Source organism: Tachypleus tridentatus, chromosome 8, assembly GCF_004210375.1.
Source record: "Tachypleus tridentatus isolate NWPU-2018 chromosome 8, ASM421037v1, whole genome shotgun sequence".
Lineage (NCBI taxonomy): Eukaryota > Metazoa > Arthropoda > Merostomata > Xiphosura > Limulidae > Tachypleus > Tachypleus tridentatus.
Genome location: NC_134832.1, coordinates 144274601 through 144295871, shown reverse-complemented (window position 1 = coordinate 144295871; position 21271 = coordinate 144274601). Strand labels below are relative to the sequence as shown.

The window sequence follows — 21271 nt, the reverse complement described above, 5'->3', positions numbered from 1 at the left end:
GGAAACATTTATATGTTTAGAAATAATCTGTTAATAGTTTAAGAGGTCATCCTTAGAGTTGCATTATTATTCCTGTTTTTAAATCATTAATTTCAAAATTTCATTACCCAGGTCACAAAAGCAAAGTTTGAAGAGAAAAACAGGCCTTTCCTATTTACTTTAGGCATAAGCAATTGGGAAATAACACTTTCTGTCCAAGAACAAGAAAAAGTAAAAATTTTGTTACATAGTTTTATAATACCTGAATCACATTGATTAAGAAACAATACAATTGTAATATCTGTAGCAAGTAATTAATACAGTGCTTAATTATTTACAGTAAATAACTGAATTACTCTGAATTTCAGCTTTGTTAATTTCAGAACCCTCAAGAAACCTTTCATGAAAATTAATAGCTCAATTAAACAAAGAACAGTGATATGTTTTCTAATAATTTTCAAACAATCAGTTTAATTGTAATTTTGAAAAACTGACAATTGGAATAAACTGAAAAATAATTTTGATTAATCAATTTTTCTTGATATTAATTAATTAATTAATCACAATTTTGGATTAATCAATTTTTCTTGATATTAATTAATTAATCATAATTTTGGATTAATGAATTGAATTATAACACATTAATTAATGTAATCACTTTTCATAGATAAATGATTACATGGATTAAATCAGTTGAATCATTCAGCTATGGCTCACTGCATTAGAAACTGAAAACATACCATGTATCTCTGAACTAACCTATTCAGTTACCAACCAAGAGAAAAAAACTAGTGATATAGTTTGCAAACCACAAGAGAGAAGGATTTAACTTGTAAGCAACTTAGATCGAAATTAGTTGTTTTAAGAGGTGAGCTGCAAGGTGAATCTTTTATACTGTGATTTCAGAGGAAAAGAATTTTATCAAAAGGTTTAAATTAATACATAAATAAAATAGTTTTTGAATCAGATATAACTAATTTTAATAAATATTTTACAAAATGGATTTTGTCACAAAGTTTTTTTTCACATGTAAGCTTCCTCAAGTTCGTGGACTTTTTTTTGTCATTAATTGAACTGTTTTTGATATTTTAAATAAATACAACTTGTAATGGTAAAAAACAATGTAGGTGTTTCCAGAATTAAAAGTTCTGCCAGCCAACAGAAGATTTGGAGGAAAAATAAGAATAGAATATATGTAAAGAAGAATAAAATAGAGAAGAGGTTACAATCTGTTGTCAACAGTACAAAGAAAGATTACATAATTATGGATATATAATAACACATAGTTTATATACACTAATGAACATGTGATCCACTGACAAACAAAACAAATTCAGATGGTCTCCAAAAAAACGTTTAAAAGCACTAAAAAAGGGATAAGCTATGGAAGTATTTCAAAATGGTTACAAGAGGTGGTGGTCAATCTGTGAAAAAAAGTTTAAGTGCATTTAAATTGGGAAGCTGTGGTATTTAATGTTATAAAATTTTCACAGGAGGTGATAACATGAAAACTGATTCTCAGGAAGGTGTTAAGCCAGTAATTAGTGTTACCTTTACCCCACCATTACAGTTATGCTCTGAAAATAAAGATTTAGCCACTTCTCTAGCACCATTAAGATTCAAAAGAGAAAGTAAGTCCACACTTCTTAACCACAATACCATTATTTTATAATAAAGTGGAGAGAGGATATCAGAGGATTCTATGTTGTAGATAACATAACAAATTCAAGCTACCTTATAACATTTGGTAATTTAGTGATAGATCACTGACAGAATACAGAAGAAAGAAACATCTACTATATTCATGAAACAAATAAGTATATTAAGTCAGCAATGTATTTGGGTTTATATTACAACAGATAAGTAACAGGTTGTGCTGAAATCATTTGATAACAAAGGTAACACTAAAATGAAAGATAAAAGAGATCTCATTAGTAACTTAATGAGGCAAAATTCTCTTCTACCAACATTGTTTCAATTAAAAGATGTAAGTATAAAAGTAATACAGTTTAGAGAAAACAAGTAAATAGATTCAATGAATTACAGAAGAAACTGATAAAACTAGCACAGTATAAACAGTACATTGGAACGAAAGAACAAAACAAAAAACTTTTAAAATCAAATTTTAACTTTTAAGTGCTCAATTAAATTTCAATGCATTCTCAGGAGTGTCAATTATTCATGAAAAAATGAAATTTAGAATTTATCCATTTTTAATAGTTTTCTATATCAAAATCCACTGGTAGTTGAGCTTTTGCTTAGTGATGTACATGTGCATAACACAAAGGCAGAAAATTCTGTATCATGATTGTTGCACTATAAGGAAAAGTTTTTGGCACCACAAACAGCTATAAATATCAAGTAGGATAAATTTGATTATGGCATCCAAAGGGTTAAAAACAATACAGCTATATTGTTTAAGATGAGAGAAAAAATATAAACTGGTACAATGTTTTAACATCATTTTAAAGACACAAAATAAAAAATGAATATTTTTACAAAGTATTAAACTAAAAAAACTCAGAGGTCAAACATTTAAAAAGAAAGGTTATATTATTTTGTAGTGAGTGTCCATAAACAATGTGGGTAACACCTTCATCCTGAGAAGAATGGCTTCTTTTTTTTTTTCCTATCTACTGTTATGTTTTATCAGTTTGGAAATGGTGATGGTGACAAAGAACAAGACAATTCATAGAAAGCTATCTTGAGACACAACACACACTAGTGAAGGTGTCCAAATAAATACTAAAGGTGTCCTCCTAAAGGAAAACAATCAATGGAACATCTTGTACCAGCCTTTAGTTAGTTGACAAAGAAATACAAAACTGATTTCAAGTCCTATCTTACAAACAATGACTTTAACATAAGTCAATAATGAATATCTAACTATAAGAGCAAAGAGCAGTATCACAATGAAAAAAATGAGCAAAGGACAATGACAACATAGGGTAAGAAAGTATCTTTGATAGGGAAGAGCTACAATGATACAGGGGTGAATTTGGTAATAATGAGGGGAAAGATCAGCATGAGAGTGGAATCAACTAAAGATACCAACAAGAAAGATAGAAGTATAAAAGTATGATAGCATGTCACTATCTTCTCTAAAGATAGAAGTATAAAAGTATGATAGCATGTCACTATCTTCTCTAAAGATAGAAGTATAAAAGTGTGATAGCATGTCAGTATCTTCTCTAAAGATAGAAGTATAAAAGTGTGATAGCATGTCACTATCTTCTCTAAAGATAGAAGTATAAAAGTGTGATAGCATGTCACTATCTTCTCTAAAGATAGAAGTATAAAAGTGTGATAGCATGTCACTATCTTCTCTAAAGATAGAAGTATAAAAGTGTGATAGCATGTCACTATCTTCTCTAAAGATAGAAGTATAAAAGTGTGATAGCATGTCACTATCCTCTCTAAAGATAGAAGTATAAAAGTATGATAGCATGTCACTATCTTCTCTAAAGATAGAAGTATAAAAGTGTGATAGCATGTCACTATCTTCTCTAAAGATAGAATTATAAAAGTATGATAGCATGTCACTATCTTCTCTAAAGATAGAAGTATAAAAGTATGATAGCATGTCACTATCTTCTCTAAAGATAGAAGTATAAAAGTGTGATAGCATGTCACTATCCTCTCTAAAGATAGAAGTATAAAAGTATGATAGCATGTCACTATCTTCTCTAAAGATAGAAGTATAAAAGTGTGATAGCATGTCACTATCCTCTCTAAAGATAGAAGTATAAAAGTATGATAGCATGTCACTATCTTCTCTAAAGATAGAAGTATAAAAGTGTGATAGCATGTCACTATCCTCTCTAAAGATAGAAGTATAAAAGTGTGATAGCATGTCACTATCTTCTCTAAAGATAGAAGTATAAAAGTGTGATAGCATGTCACTATCTTCTCTAAAGATAGAAGTATAAAAGTATGATAGCATGTCACTATCCTCTCTAAAGATAGAAGTATAAAAGTGTGATAGCATGTCACTATCCTCTCTAAAGATAGAAGTATAAAAGTATGATAGCATGTCACTATCTTCTCTAAAGATAGAAGTATAAAAGTGTGATAGCATGTCACTATCTTCTCTAAAGATAGAAGTATAAAAGTGTGATAGCATGTCACTATCCTCTCTAAAGATAGAAGTATAAAAGTATGATAGCATGTCACTATCTTCTCTAAAGATAGAAGTATAAAAGTGTGATAGCATGTCACTATCCTCTCTAAAGATAGAAGTATAAAAGTATGATAGCATGTCACTATCTTCTCTAAAGATAGAAGTATAAAAGTGTGATAGCATGTCACTATCCTCTCTAAAGATAGAAGTATAAAAGTATGATAGCATGTCACTATCTTCTCTAAAGATAGAAGTATAAAAGTATGATAGCATGTCACTATCTTCTCTAAAGATAGAAATATAAAAGTGTGATAGCATGTCAGTATCTTCTCTAAAGATAGAAGTATAAAAGTGTGATAGCATGTCACTATCTTCTCTAAAGATAGAAGTATAAAAGTGTGATAGCATGTCACTATCCTCTCTAAAGATAGAAGTATAAAAGTATGATAGCATGTCACTATCTTCTCTAAAGATAGAAGTATAAAAGTATGATAGCATGTCACTATCTTCTCTAAAGATAGAAGTATAAAAGTGTGATAGCATGTCACTATCTTCTCTAAAGATAGAAGTATAAAAGTGTGATAGCATGTCACTATCTTCTCTAAAGATAGAAGTATAAAAGTGTGATAGCATGTCACTATCTTCTCTAAAGATAGAAGTATAAAAGTGTGATAGCATGTCACTATCTTCTCTAAAGATAGAATTATAAAAGTGTGATAGCATGTCACTATCTTCTCTAAAGATAGAAGTATAAAAGTGTGATAGCATGTCACTATCTTCTCTAAAGATAGAAGTATAAAAGTGTGATAGCATGTCACTATCTTCTCTAAAGATAGAATTATAAAAGTGTGATAGCATGTCACTATCCTCTCTAAAGATAGAAGTATAAAAGTGTGATAGCATGTCACTATCTTCTCTAAAGATAGAAGTATAAAAGTGTGATAGCATGTCACTATCTTCTCTAAAGATAGAAGTATAAAAGTGTGATAGCATGTCACTATCTTCTCTAAAGATAGAAGTATAAAAGTATGATAGCATGTCACTATCTTCTCTAAAGATAGAAGTATAAAAGTATGATAGCATGTCACTATCTTCTCTAAAGATAGAAGTATAAAAGTGTGATAGCATGTCACTATCTTCTCTAAAGATAGAAGTATAAAAGTGTGATAGCATGTCACTATCTTCTCTAAAGATAGAAGTATAAAAGTATGATAGCATGTCACTATCTTCTCTCGATCCTTAGAGGGAGCTAGAATGTCACAGGAGAGATACTTCTTATATAATACTCCAATTATATATTTTCCTTTGACTGTTACCCAATTACAGTGATTGTTTAGTCTTATGTTATTTCTTGGTCAACCATATTAAATGGTCTACAATAATTGTACAAAAAGTGTATCATTCATGACCAGGTTCTATGGAAGAATGCCTGACCACTTTAAAAACTGTGACATTATAAGTTTAACCTGTTAAGTTTTTTTTCAGAGTGTGATAATTTGTGTATACCTGTAATACAAGATACACTTTGTGTCACCACACATCTAAAGCTTTATTATATCTTCTTGTTACCTCACATACTGAGTGTTAAAAGAATGTAACAACTAATGCAAGTACTAAGAAATTATAGTATTGCCTTTTAAAAATATGAAATAACTGATTTTATTTTAAATTCTAAAAACATAAATCTTAATTAAAAAATCCTTCCAATGTATGGGGAATGAGTGAATACTAGCTGGGAGTTGACAGATGGCTCTGTTCCAGTAGGTAAAGAAAAATAAATGAAATCAAACAGAAATGAGATAATTTATCCATGTGAAACAAGTAGTGAAAAAAAGTTTGCAAATATTAGATATGATGTAGAGATCACAATGCCAAAATGTACAGAAGTACAAAAACTATAAGAAATCCCTACTTAATTAGCCAGTAAGTACAGGGTCAATCTTACAAGCTCATAGTTATTGGTCATTACAAGTATGTATAAAATTGTTCATTTTAAACAATTTTATTCAAACCCAAATTCATGCAGCTGCAAGAATTCAACATTTAGTTGTAGATAACATTTATTCTTGGAAAGTTCTGGCCTACTAATGTATTGATTTGTGTATGGTTTTGTGCATTTTTTGGCATTGCTGGATGTAATTCTTGCAAACTTTTGTTTCAAAACAATTTCATAAATGTTAGTTGTTTGGTAAGTGAACATTTGATTTATTTTTGTAATTTAGTGGTAATATATATTGTTAATATCACATCAATTTTGTCAGTTTCTTCACTGCACTTGTAAAATGACTTCAAATATTAATATTACACCATACAACTGGTTACAATAGATCACTGATTATCACTGGTCATAACTGTGACCTCTCAAAACTTAATGTTGAGAAATCTACAGTAAAGAAAGAATGTATTCAAGATGTATAGCTGTATCATCCCTATATTCATGCTTGAATATTTACTTACTTGCTTTCTAACATGTTTTTCTCCTGACTGAGATTCAGTGAGTTCTCTGAATGTGTGTAATAAAATTTAATATTATATGTATTGACTTTTGTTTTCAGTCCTTCACTTCATATATAATATAGGGGCTGGATCCCAAAAGACACCCACTGTAGTGTTCAAAGCATTGAGTATTCTACATGTTATTCTCATCTAATGTTCAAGTATTGCTGGTTGGTAATTCTTGTTTCATTCTGTACTTAAACTTTTAAAAGAACACTAGATTTCTGTAAGAAAGCTAACTTCAAGGGGTAATGATAATATTGTTTATACTAGAATTGTGGTTTTTTTAGATTATATTAAGTACCAACATGCTTCCTGATAACCTGTCCACAAGTTCTCCTAAAATACTTTTATATTATACTAAAGCTATTATAAAAAACTTCACATATAATTTTTGGCTAGAGAGAAAAAAAGTGAACTCTTTAGCTAGTTCCCAGTTCTCTGCCTTAGCAATTATTTTCATTAATAATGGAAGTCTAACAAGCTATGAAACACTCAACAATAAGTTGTTCAAAGAAATCTATAACTTAATTTTAGCAGTTATCTGTAAACATTATAAAGTAATAGAATGAATATGGCAGATGTTTATTTTCTTTGCCTATCCCTACATACTAACCACTATTGTGTTTAATAATAAAGGTATGATAAACTTCCATGTATTCTCATACTACATTGTACATAATGCTCTGTTACATCCATTACATATTGAGGCTTGCTGTCTGTCTTTTGGAAAACCAGTGGATGTACTAATGTAATGTGTTGTTTATAATACTCTGATATTAACAACTGTTTATAACAGTTATCTTCCACATGCATGTTCATAACTGGCACACAGCTGGACCTATTCGCCACCCACACGGGCACGTACACGTCTGGCTCTAACAGGACGTGACACAGGCGATGTAGTGTTCGGACCCGATATATATATATAGAGAGAGAGAGAAAAAAAATAATTTAAGCACTGTTTTAAAAGAGAAGAAAATACCACTTTTTTTAAGGTTTTTGTAACAACTATAATCAACTAAAAATGAATTACATAAACATATTACTGTGATAACAGAACTGTTAGTCTACAAGTTACCTCAGTCTTCTGTGGAAGTACATCACACTTCTCCTCTTGTTCCTCTTTTGTTACATGAAACCCAAATCTGTTGTCTGAAAATCTTTCTGTTAATGAATCAGATTCTTGTGTTGCTGGAAATATAAAACAATATGTATTTATTTGTAACAACATGAACGAATATAATTTATTTATTATAAACTAACAATAAAACTTCATATAATGTAATGATACATCAGTAATGTAGGAGAAGGAGTAATGATACATCAGTAATGTAGGAGAAGGATGGGTTTTAGACGATGTTACAATTATCTTTTTTATAGCCTCTCTTACAATATCAGCCAGACTTGACTTGGAATACACACTTATATACACACATTAACACTTTAAAGAGACACAGAAACAATGTTGGATATAAGGTTTTATCCTTCTATAAGAAGCTAGGTACTTCAAATGTCTATTGATATCAATAGATGCTTCTATTTACTGCCCAACTCCTAACTACTGTTGATTTCTGTGTTCATAATATTTAAGTGACTATAACACACAGCTGGAACACGTATATCCTCAAACATTTTTCTACTAATTATTCTAACTTCTAAATCACAGTGGAATTTTAACCAGTATCAGGGTTAAGTCCAGGATGGAATTTACTTGAAATGCAGAGTTTGCTATGTTTACATTAGTGAAATCCAAACATATCTTTCTTCTGATATGAGGATAACTGTGCCTGATAATTTTGCACAGTTGTTGTTGAATTGTATTTAACTGACCTTGATTTTTTTTTTCTTTAAACATGGTAAGTAGAAATATAACACAGTAGTCATACTTGTGGGTACAGTGGCAATATTGTTTCGTACTTGTAGGAACAGTGACAATATTATTTCATACTTGTAGGTATAGTCACAATATTGTTTCATACTTGTAGGTACAGTGACAATATTGTTTCATACTTGTAGGTACAGTGACAATATTGTTTCATACTTGTCGGTACAGTAACAATATTGTTTCATACTTGTAGGTACAAGGACAATATTGTTTCATACTTGTAGGTACAGTGACAATATTGTTTCATACTTGTGGGTACAGTGACAATATTGTTTCATACTTGTAGGTACAGTGACAATATTGTTTCATACTTGTGGGTACAGTGACAATATTGTTTCATACTTGTGGGTACAGTGACAATATTGTTTCATACTTGTGGGTACAGTGACAATATTGTTTCATACTTGTGGACTTGTGGGTACAGTGACAATATTGTTTCATACTTGTAGGTACAGTGACAATATTGTTTCATACTTGTTGGTACAGTGACAATATTGTTTCATACTTGTGGACTTGTGGGTACAGTGACAATATTGTTTCATACTTGTGGACTTGTGGGTACAGTGACAATATTGTTTCATACTTGTGGGTACAGTGACAATATCGTTTCATACTTGTGGGTACAGTGACAATATTGTTTCATACTTGTGGACTTGTAGGTACAGTAACAATATTGTTTCATACTTGTAGGTACAAGGACAATATTGTTTCATACTTGTCGGTACAATAACAATATTGTTTCATACTTGTAGGTACAAGGACAATATTGTTTCATACCTGTGGGTACAGTGACAATATTGTTTCATACTTGTGGGTACAAGGACAATATTGTTTCATACTTGTGGGTACAGTGACAATATTGTTTCATACTTGTGGGTACAAGGACAATATTGTTTCATACTTGTGGACTTGTAGGTACAGTAAAAATATTGTTTCATACTTGTAGGTACAAGGACAATATTGTTTCATACTTGTCGGTACAGTAACAATATTGTTTCATACTTGTAGGTACAAGGACAATATTGTTTCATACTTGTGGGTACAGTGACAATATTGTTTCATACTTGTGGGTACAGTGACAATATTGTTTCATACTTGTAGGTACAGTGACAGTGACAATATTGTTTCACATTGTCGGTACAGTAACAATATTGTTTCATACTTGTAGGTACAAGGACAATATTGTTTCATACTTGTGGGTACAGTGACAATATTGTTTCATACTTGTGGGTACAGTGACAATATTGTTTCATACTTGTAGGTACAAGGACAATATTGTTTCATACTTGTCGGTACAGTAACAATATTGTTTCATACTTGTAGGTACAGTAACAATATTATTTCATACTTGTGGGTACAGTGACAATATTGTTTCATACTTGTCGGTACAGTGACAATATTATTTCATACTTGTGGGTACAGTGACAATATTGTTCCATACTTGTGGGTACAGTGACAATATTGTTTCATACTTGTCGGTACAGTGACAATATTGTTTCATACTTGTCGGTACAGTGACAATATTGTTTCATACTTGTAGGTACAGTGACAATATTGTTTCATACTTGTCGGTACAGTAACAATATTGTTTCATACTTGTCGGTACAGTGACAATATTATTTCATACTTGTGGGTACAGTGACAATATTGTTTCAGTGACAATATTGTTTCAGTACAGTGACAATATTGTTTCATACTTGTGGGTACAGTGACAATATTGTTTCATACTTGTCGGTACAGTAACAATATTGTTTCATACTTGTAGGTACAGTAACAATATTGTTTCATACTTGTGGGTACAGTGACAATATTGTTTCATACTTGTGGGTACAGTGACAATATTATTTCATACTTGTGGGTACAGTGACAATATTATTTCATACTTGTGGGTACAGTGACAATATTATTTCATACTTGTGGGTACAGTGACAATATTATTTCATACTTGTGGGTACAGTGACAATATTGTTTCATACTTGTGGGTACAGTGACAATATTATTTCATACTTGTGGGTACAGTGACAATATCGTTTCATACTTGTGGGTACAGTGACAATATCGTTTCATACTTGTGGGTACAGTAACAATATCGTTTCATAGTAATATTACAAGCTGTCTTCAGAAATGCAACACTTTTTTTACCAGAAACCATTCCATGAAAAACAGAATTGTACAAAACATTACTAACAGATGTATCGTACATAATTTGAATGTTTTAAATCCAAGAAATACCTTCACTTAAATTACATTACTTACTACTAGTTACTGTAACAATTTTCTCTTCATTTTTCACCAACTTCATATTCAACAAAACATCTTGTTCCTCATCAGAAAAGGGTTCAACCTTCATTTTTAATACTTCCATTGTTGCATCACAGCTTCACTTTCATATTGTTATCACTGCTTGAAGTTAGACTATAGGTTAAGAACTAAATCTTGCATCCTAGCAAAAAGAAAAAAGTAGAATTTTTAGCCCACTCAAAAGATATGTCTGAACAATGTAATTAATTCAAGTGTTATAACTACTGACATAATAAATTTTATTTATCTTTATACAGTTTTGTACTAAAATTATTAATCATTTTTACCCTTCATTAATTCCAGGAGGATATTCTCTTTATTTAAAACTATTATATAAGAAATTTCTCGATACAATCTAACATATCACATTTCATAAAGCCAAATTTGGTTTAACTACAAAATCTATTCAGACAAGCTTTTACATGAAATAAACTGCCCACTACTTTCATTAACTGTTTCCACATCTTCAACCTAAAAGGCATATCATAAAATAGTAAAACTTAAATAAAACCAAATTACAGTATTCTCTGAATAAAATTAAGAACAGACAGGCAGACACAATAAATATTAACATAAATATCAGATTTTTATCATATTTATAATGTGTAAGAACTATTTTATGATTCATATTAAAATTTATCTACACCTCTAGTACAGAAATAATGCTGAATGCTTATCACATATAAGTTAGACATTAATAGTTATATAAAATTTTAAAATTAACATAAATATCAGATTTTTAATCATATTTATAATGTGTAAGAACTATTTTATGATTCATATTAAAATTTATCTACACCTCTAGTACAGAAATAATGCTGAATGCTTATCACATATAAATTAGACATTAATAGTTATGAACTACATAAACATAATTCCTTTGAAATATTGTTGCTACAACTAATGTCATTAATTTAAACAGCATATTTCATTACAGGAATACATAAAATCTTACAGAAGTAAAGCAACCTATAATGCTTACAAATGTTAGCACTAGGTCCATCATGAAGTATAGAGCATATCTATGACATAGGGTAGATCAGTAAAAGATTTAAAATACAAGTAAACAGTTTGAATTATATGGATCACATTTAAAATTCCAAATAAGAGTTTCAAGAATAATATTGTGTGTTAAAACTCTAATATTAGCAGTATCAGAGAATAAATTAGTAAATTCATTTTTCAAACTGAAATGAAAGACTGATATATATAATGAGAGATACTAAAACTTGGTTATACATAAATATTCATATTAGGAATTCATTATTGGTTACAAGTTGTTTATTAAACTTTTTACAATTTGAACGTGGCTTTTATCATAAAAGAACCTGTTGAGATTGGAGGCAGAAAACAGCAGCCAAGTCTAGTCTTGCTGAAACTACATGCATTACAACCAGGGTTTCATGGGTATAATTTTTTAACTAGTGACTGTTATAGACCACATTTTAAGAGAGAAAATGACATTGAAATTGGGGTTGTTACTAAAACAGATACTAAGGCAGTGTTCACAAAGAATAATTTTGCTAAATTTTGATTGTAGGAAAGAGGTTCATGAAGAAATTAAAAATAGTTTTCTATACCATGTCATGAACTATTCATAACTATCTTGTACACATCTTAAGTGCAATCATCATAAGTGTTTTTCCTCCTGTTAGTTCAATAAATGTTAGAGAATCAGGTATCATAGTGGCACTGTACATTGAACACTGGAAAACACTGAGTGGATAAATAAACATTCTCTCTTGTATAACAATTTTTTCACTTCAGAGCAGTAGTCTGTCTACCTTGTCTACTTATATGGCAGACAGCCATGAGTAATATGATCACAGTGTTTAATAATTATTTTAATATATTTAAATTTTATACTTTATGTATTTTACTACTCACTGTACAGTTCTGTTCTTCATTTAATTAGTTACTTTTCCTTTTCACAAACTTTTAATGTAGTGTCTGTACTATCCTGCTACCATTATATATATATTAATCTTTTAATGAGTAGTAGAAAAACTGAGGTTAAAAAATAGTATCACAACCATTTTTTCCCAAGATTTTAAGGGGAATAGTCAATGGTTGCATATTTCAGCTCCTCTCTCATTTTGGGGCAAGAGACAAGGTAGAAATGCTAGAGGACTGGACAGTTGCTAATGTTACTCCTATTTTTAATGAGGATTATAAGAGTTGCCCTGAAAGTTACATGCCAATTAGTCTTACTTTGATAATGGTAAAAAGTGCAAAGTCTGATAAAAGAAATTTATCAAAATTATTTTATGGAATGTGGTGTCATAAACAAGAGAAAACTGATTCATAAAGAGGAATCTTGACTTACGAAACTGTTGATGTTTTTTGACAATGTTATTCTAAGGATTGTTAGGTGTAATGGTGTAGTTAACTTCCAAAATATTTTTGATAAGTTGTTACAGAAAAGGTTAGTTGAGAAAGACATTAGTAAAGGGGTTGGGGAAAAAACACACACAAAAAAACAGTAAATTTACTTCATATATTGGCTGGACAAGGGATACCAAAATGTTATTAATAACAAATCACAGGACAATACAAACCTCACAGACAAATCATGAATACAAGTATGTGTTGTGATATCTGATATGTTCTCTTGAAAAGCAAAAAAAAGTTAAAAACCAAATAAGGTGTTTAATAAAATTGTTTAGGGAATTGCTGATGGTTCATCATTTTTTGTTTACTTAATGATAAGAATTATAAAACTGATGGACAGAAATATAAATGTTGGCAGGATAGGAGTCCTATTCAGATAAAATACCTTTATTTCTCTAACACAATGGCTAGACATTGGAACTGATTGCTTTCAGATGTGGTGGATAGAGTTAATTTAAATTAGTTGATGGGAAGAGCTTCATAAATATTTGAACAACTACTGGTGTTGAGTGTTTTAATTTTAAAGTTTAGTTCAGTGGATGGGAAGGCCTTCATGTACTAATAAATCCCTTGTTGTTATTAAACCATATATATATATATATAAATATAACTTTTTTTAAAATAAGATATACATGTATTATCAAGCACACCAGGCATTCAGTTCAACAATAATATACTAAATACACAACCTGTACAGTTTTAAATACCTTTAAAAATTATTCTCACAAAAGGTTATATTTTATTTCAAATTTCATTATAAGACACTGATATTCATGAAACATTTTCTGTTACAAGTTATGTTTTCAAAATTTACAGTGTAAGCACCTTGAATTACCAACAAGAGAATTAAAATACTAGATACAACATTGGTTTTTTATACATATGAATAGTTTATGTTTTGAAACTTTATAGTGTAAGCACCTCAAATTACCAACAAGGGAACTAAAATACTAAACACAACCTTGGTTTCTAAAACATTTGTATATTTTTTTTAATGAAAGTATCACCACATGTATCAATCACTAAACTTTAATCTAAAGTACAAAATTAAAAGGCATCAAGGGACCTTTTCATCCATCTAGACTGTCCTCCCTACTAAATCCTAAATAAGACAGCTTTTATCATTGAAATATTTATCAAGCTTTCTCTTCAACTCCCTTAAATTTACTGCATGCACAATATCTGAAGACAACATTTTCCAAAGTCAAACTATTCTCTTGGTTGTAGCTGAAAATCATTCCTACCATTACAAAATATATATGTTTTCAATGTACTAACAATTCCCTTAACTACCTTAAGCACCTCACTCAAATCACACCTAACTCTTCTTTTTTCCTTGTAGGATAACCTTTCCCACCCAGGTATGAGCTATCCTCTGAAATCTTTCCAACAATTCAATGTGGATCATTTTATGTCAAATCATCCACATTGTGGAAAAGTTTCCAAGTGACCCCTCAAAATGCCTTGAAAAACTTCATATGTGCTCATCTACCCATATAATAAAAAATCACCAAAGATTAGATCAGTATCTCTAATAGTTTCTGATTTACAGCCCTGTAAAATTTAATTAATTTTTTTGTTATTTTTGGCAAATTCATTTTTGGGCAACTTTGGCTGCTTAAAGCTGCAAGAGTAAAATACCTGTCAGAATTTTATGAATCCCACTGAATTATTCTAACCAACCTTTCACAATGTTAATTAATGAAGTTGTAAGAAACAAGAAAGAATTAATTCATTTCTGAACAAGTTTATTGGCATAACTAGTTAGATCACATGGCAATGCAAATATATTGTGTATGCATTACAGTTATGCAGATATGGCTGAGTTTAAGATTCATAATATAATAAATACAAAGGTAAATCAGACACAAAAAAGCAGGGGATAACTGAGAAAGATTATAGTCACACCAAACTGCAATAATCGTGACAATGAAATGTTTCAAAAACTGCTTTGGCGATAAATTAGCCTTAACAACATCAAATGAACATTGCTTTGTTCAGACAGCTTGAATAAATTTCTGAAATTTGAGTTTGATTATGTTGAGATTACTTTGACTTAGAACATAGTGGTGAGCACTACTGCCTTGCATGGTAGGTGCACGTATCAGACAAAGAATATGTTGGAAAGGAATCCAGCTTTCATCTTTATGTGACCTTCCAGGCCATGAGAACAGTTCGTTTCTTGATTTCTTCATAAATGACACCAACACATCGGAATGTTCATCTGATCTATCTTTTATGTTTCCCACATACCATTCATGATCGTATAAGCATGCCACATATTTCCCTGGCTGATAATTGTCATTGCTATCATTAGACCCTATCTGAGCTGCTGCAGCATCACTTTCACTGCTACTACCAACAGTTACAACAGTTACACATCATCATCTTATAGCCTTCTCATATACAATTTGTTGGTAGAATAAAGCTGTGATGTGACCTAATACCTGCCACAGTTTTGTGTTTTTCATAGCACTCAAGCAGATCAAACTTTACACAATTCTGCAGGACTGATTCCTGATTGACAAGAAAAACTGAATGCCCTGAATGTGGTTCTTTGCCAAATGGTACATATCAGAGACACTTAATATTTGATTATTTATTAGTTTTCACAACCTTGATTTTTTTGAAAATCTTGTTCAGAGATGTAAGAATATATGGTAAAGGCTGATTAGAATATTTCAATGGGATGCATCAATTATTTCAAAATTGTATGGATATATTTGTTCACAGTAACACACCTGAATTGAAGTTTTTATTTTCAAGTCCAAAATGTATGGTCAGAGGATACTTTAAAAATTTATAACTCAAAAAATAGGTTGAACACCATCCTGATTTATTTTGTAGGTCATATTCAGAGTTGTAAGAATATATGGTAAAAATCTGAAAAGGTTGAATAACTGGTGACATGGTCAAACTGTGGCCTAAAGTAGGGCTATTTTCAGCTAAAAATCATAAAAAGTTGCATGCAACTAAAGTTTTTACAGGAGATTTAATAGACTTTTAATTACAACAATTGCTGATTTATCAACTGATATGTTATAGGAAATTAGAAAAAAAAAAGTCAGCTTTGTATCATAATAACTCTTAGAGCTATGGCTTATTACATAAACCAATGTTTTTTATTATTTTGGGTTTTCAGGTGATTTTACTGCCTCATTATGCAAATCCTAAAAGAGATAAACTTGGTTTGAGACCATATTTGAATTCTGTGAAATTAATTCAGTCAGTGTAGCAAATTTCAGCCTTCTACCACCTTTACTCTTGCAATTTTAAACAGCCAAAGTTGCCCAATAATGAATTTGCCAAAAATAAAAAAAAATTAACAAAATTTTACAGGGTTGTAAATCAGAAACTATTAGAGATATTGATCTAATCTTTAGTAATTGTTCATTATATGGGTAGATCAGCACGTGTGAATTGTTTCAAGGCATTCTGTGGGGGCCACCTGCAACTCCCTGGATGATGACTTAACATGGAATGACCCATGTCCTTTCTGAGGCAAGGAGCCCCATACTGAGCATAGTACTCTAAATGTGGCCTACTTAATGACCTATACAATGACATAATAAACTCTTCAGATTTGTATTCAGTATTTCTGTAAATACAACCTAACATCCTATTTGCCTTACCACTAGCAACACACATTACTTCGATAGCTTAATAAAATGACCAATCAAAACAAGGTCTTTTTTATTCAATTATACTGTTACAGTGAGTCCCATAAAAATTACACTCATATTTCAAACTGCAATATTCCACATGTATCAACTCAAGTTTATTACAAAGAGACATCTGTATTTATTTGTCTGAATTACCAAAGTGTGATTCCCTAGTTATGTTATGTAAAATAAAATGTGTCACAGTAATTTATCTCAGACTTCAAAATACTTATTTAATAGACCTTGAATGCTGAAGAGATGATCTTATCTGGATTATATATAGTTTACACTTACAAAACAATTTACCACAGGCCCTGCTTTAGTATAAGGTTGATACTTTGTGATACTTAAAGTAAAAATGTATTCTCAAGATCGCTGATATGGGTATTAAAACTTTAATTAAAATAAAGTACAGAACAATGTTTTGACCTTCTTAGGTCATCCTCAGGTTAACAAAAACAGCTGATTACTGTTAACAAAAGGTAGATTACTGTAAAAATTAAATTTAACATATTCACTTAGAGCCAGAAATACCTAAAACCTTTAATTTTGTCAGGGAATTTAAATAATATATTGACCATTCCTCATCTATGTCACTGATATAAATTAGAAATAGTTATAACACTGAGACATGAGGAACCCAACTTACGACATTAATCAATTTAACTAACTCAATTTATGAAGCCATCTGTATTTTTCAATCTATGGTTTTCTACACAATGAGTCAACTTATCCATCATACTTACCGAGACAAATCTTTTTTACTAGTCTTTTACGTGGAAGTTTGTAATTCCAAATCCACATGCATACCTTAACCTACACAAGCCGTAATCTCTTCAAAGTCAAAGTTCGAAGAATGTCAAACGATTAGCAAGCGAAGATCTTCCACTCGTGAAGCCGTGCCGAATATCTAACCAAACGTTAAGATTTGATAAATGTTACTTGTAAGTCACACCGCACATTATTTACGGTTGCTTGAATTAAATATGAAGTAAACAACGCACAGTTGCTAGGAGATAAAGTATAGCATTGGCAGTAACAGCTCAAGCTAAATGTTATTACTAGGCCTAATTCTATTTTATGACCTATTAATAGCAAAATAGTTCCATAGTTATCGAGGCAAAGTGATTATTACTCATAAATCATTGCAATAGTGTCAAATCTGTTGGGCCAAAAAAAAAAAAAAGATTCGCAAGATCAAATATCGAAAAACAAACAAAAACGACGAATCAACGGTGGTGAAACAACGCTGGGGTTATACTTTTAACTAGAATGGCCGGGTGGGTTAAGGCGTACGACTCGTAATCTGAGGATCGCGGGTTCGCATCCCCGTTGCACCAAACATGCTCGCCTTTTTAGCCGTGGGAACGTTATAATGTCGCGGTCAAACACACTATTTCTTGGTAAAAGAGTAGCCCAAGAGTTTGCGGTGGGTGGCGATGATTAGTTGCCTTCCCTCTAGTCTTACATTGCTAAATTAGGGACGGCTAGCACAGATAGCCCTCGAATAGCTTTGCGCGAAATGCTAAAAAAACTTTTGATTTTGTGTGTGTGTTAAAAAACACAAGAAAAAACCTTGATCAGATGTGTTATCATATAAACAAATGCGATAAAAGTACAGTTCACCAACTTAATTTAGTTCACATCAACAGAGTTATTATTGTCCAAGTTATTTCGTGATATAATTAGCATCTCGACCACTACTACATTTGTTGTTTCTCATCTGTCCTGGTTATCCCCGCTATTGAGTGAAAGGGATCGCAGCTGTAGCAAACAGCAGATATTGAGTGGTTGAGATATTATTGGCATCTCCTTTACTTTCACTCATGAATTCTATCAATAAATAATACAAGCACTTAATATTGAAAATGTATTAGAATCTATCAAGTTCCTCTTTAAATATAGTATTTTCAAGTGTACTAAACAATTACTCTCCCAAACCATAGTAACTTAGACTAAATAGTGTTGCCCGCAATGGCGCTAAAACTCGTGTTTCGATACCAACCTTAGATCAGATAGCGTTTTGTGTAGTTTTAAGCTTAACAAGAATCAAACCAGATGCCATTGTGACAGAAGAAAAATTGTATTATACTAAACATACATTCAGAAATAAACAATACACCTGCACTGCCTTTACAAATTTTATGAACATGGTATCAGACACTCCCGATTATAGCAATGTAGCTATATATTGAATGGTTTTTGAGAAAAAACGAAGGCAAGTTACTATCTATGGATCATTAAGTCTGTTGTTTTATAGAATAACGGTTAGATGCGACAAATGGCTCATAAATGTATGTTAAAAGAATTGTATCAGTTTGTTTAATGTTTCTCCTCACTTGAATCTTTCTCCTCGAAAACTGAAATTTAAACAGGTTTCTTAACATTACTAGCACAAACGCTGTAGGGCTGACATTTGTGCTTGTAAGTACAAACTGCAGTATTTATAACTTATTGTAAAAATATGTATATAAAAATTGAACATTCTGTAAAAATAGTATTTTTTCTGGAAGTACTGCACAGAAAAAGTGTTCGGATTGTGCTCATTGAAATAACTCAATATACAGAGCTGAAGATTTTCATAAATTTTACTGATATAAACTGTTATGTTTTATACGTAAAAGTGCTTCCTTCATTGAAAAAAACGTTTTAGAGCTACATTTGAATTTTACATTAATAAAGATATAATGAAATCCTTATATACAGTCCTAATGAAAGTTGTGTTATTGTTGTGGAGAGAGTACTATTATTTAAAATTGTGTTTTATTATAAAGATGAGGTTGTTGCACACCTTGAACGGCGAAAATGTGAACATTTTTGTGGATTTTTGGTTTATGGTGCCAGTTAATAGATGTCGCCACATTTCACTAGTTTTAGTCATTACTTCTGAAATTGAGATGACAATTGTATTTATTATTTCGTTCGCGTACATAGATAGGTATATATTCAAATTGATCGAAAGTAAGAACGATGTAAATTAATCATTATAGTAATAAGTACCCATCTGGGATATGCAGGCATGCCATAGGTTTTCTACTTGCTTTTAGCATCTAACAGATAAAAAGAAAGTTTCGTGCAATTAGTTTGTACACAGTTTTGGTTAATTGCGTGATAGAAAAAAACACAATTAAAGTTGTCTTGTTCTTATCTTTGTTCTCTATGATAAATAACATGATATGTACTCTGAGCATGAGGACATAAATCGTTGAAAAATACATACAAACGGTATATGATGTTGTCAAACAAATAGCCAGAAGAGCCAGAAGAGAATAAATATCAAGCTAGTAGTAAATTACAATATGAAGAAGAATGGTTGAATCGCTAAAGTGTAGGAGTCGACGTGTATGGAGATGTACAAACAAATTTCAGAAATATGAGGAAGGAGACGAAATGTTCCAGACACCAACACAGTTAGTTGAACATTAAATAATGCTGATTCTTTGACTGACTGTGTATGCAACAAAAATCCCAACAGTAGGTGAACAGGGCTTTACTATCGTGATATCTCTCAGATAATCGACAGAGCTGAGACATTAAGCAACCATTGTCACAGAGAAAGGAAAAGACACAGGTTCACACGAATAAGAAATGTTTAATTATTAATATTTATGAGTAATAATAGAGGAAAATATGTGATTATACATCAACTACCCTATACCTGCTTAGTTTGTAACACGAAATAACACAAAGAGCAATACAACCAGTAATTGCGTGCTGCAAAATTGAAATAAAAAACTGCACGACGAATAACATTCACAGTGAACAATTTAGCGGAAACCTTCTTGAAAATCCATGTTCCTCCACCCCGTTAATTAAAGTAAATTAAGCAGAAATCAAATCATTATAAAGCAAAGTATATTAAAATCCTTTGAAATCACTTTAAGTCACTTTTGAATTACACTAATCACTTTACTTGAAGGTTCATATCCCTCCCAAGAACAAAATTTTTTTGTTTGTTTGGAATTTCGCACAAAGCTACTCGAGGGCTATCTGTGCTAGCCGTCCCTAATTTAGCAGTGTAAGACCAGAGGGAAGGCAACTAGTCATCACCTCCCACCACCAACTCTTGGATTTCTCTTTTACCAACGAAAAGTGGGATTGACCGTCACTTATACACCCACACGGCTGGGAGGGCGAGCATGTTTAGCGCGACGCGGGCTCGAACCCGCAACCCTCGGATTACGAGTCGCACGCCTTACGCGCTAGGCCATGCCAGGCCTCTCCCAAAAACAAGAGCCTATTGTCTTCTTGACAATCTATTCTAAACCTCGCCTTTGTTTACTGTTTCCACCAAATGTAGCACATTTATGGGCCATAAGAACTGTTATCCTACAAAGAAAGTGGAAATGTAAAATGGGAAAAATGATAAGAACTTATAGGACACACGTACACAAAGAACTGCATATACAAATTCTGTACATATAAATATTGCTG

General features: G+C 31.3%; 1 pseudogene across 1 annotated transcript in view; it reads right to left on the bottom strand.

Annotated features, from left to right (window-relative positions):
• LOC143223665 (uncharacterized) overlaps positions 1–18286 on the bottom strand; it is a 29640-nt pseudogene extending 11354 nt beyond the window's left edge. Inside the window, exons 1-3 of the transcript XR_013012995.1 lie at positions 17584–18286; positions 10740–10926; positions 7677–7789 (exon numbers count right to left, since the gene is read on the bottom strand). The product of XR_013012995.1 is annotated as an uncharacterized LOC143223665 (transcript). The remainder of the gene's footprint in view (positions 1–7676; positions 7790–10739; positions 10927–17583) is intronic.
• Positions 18287–21271: the final 2985 nt, after the last annotated feature.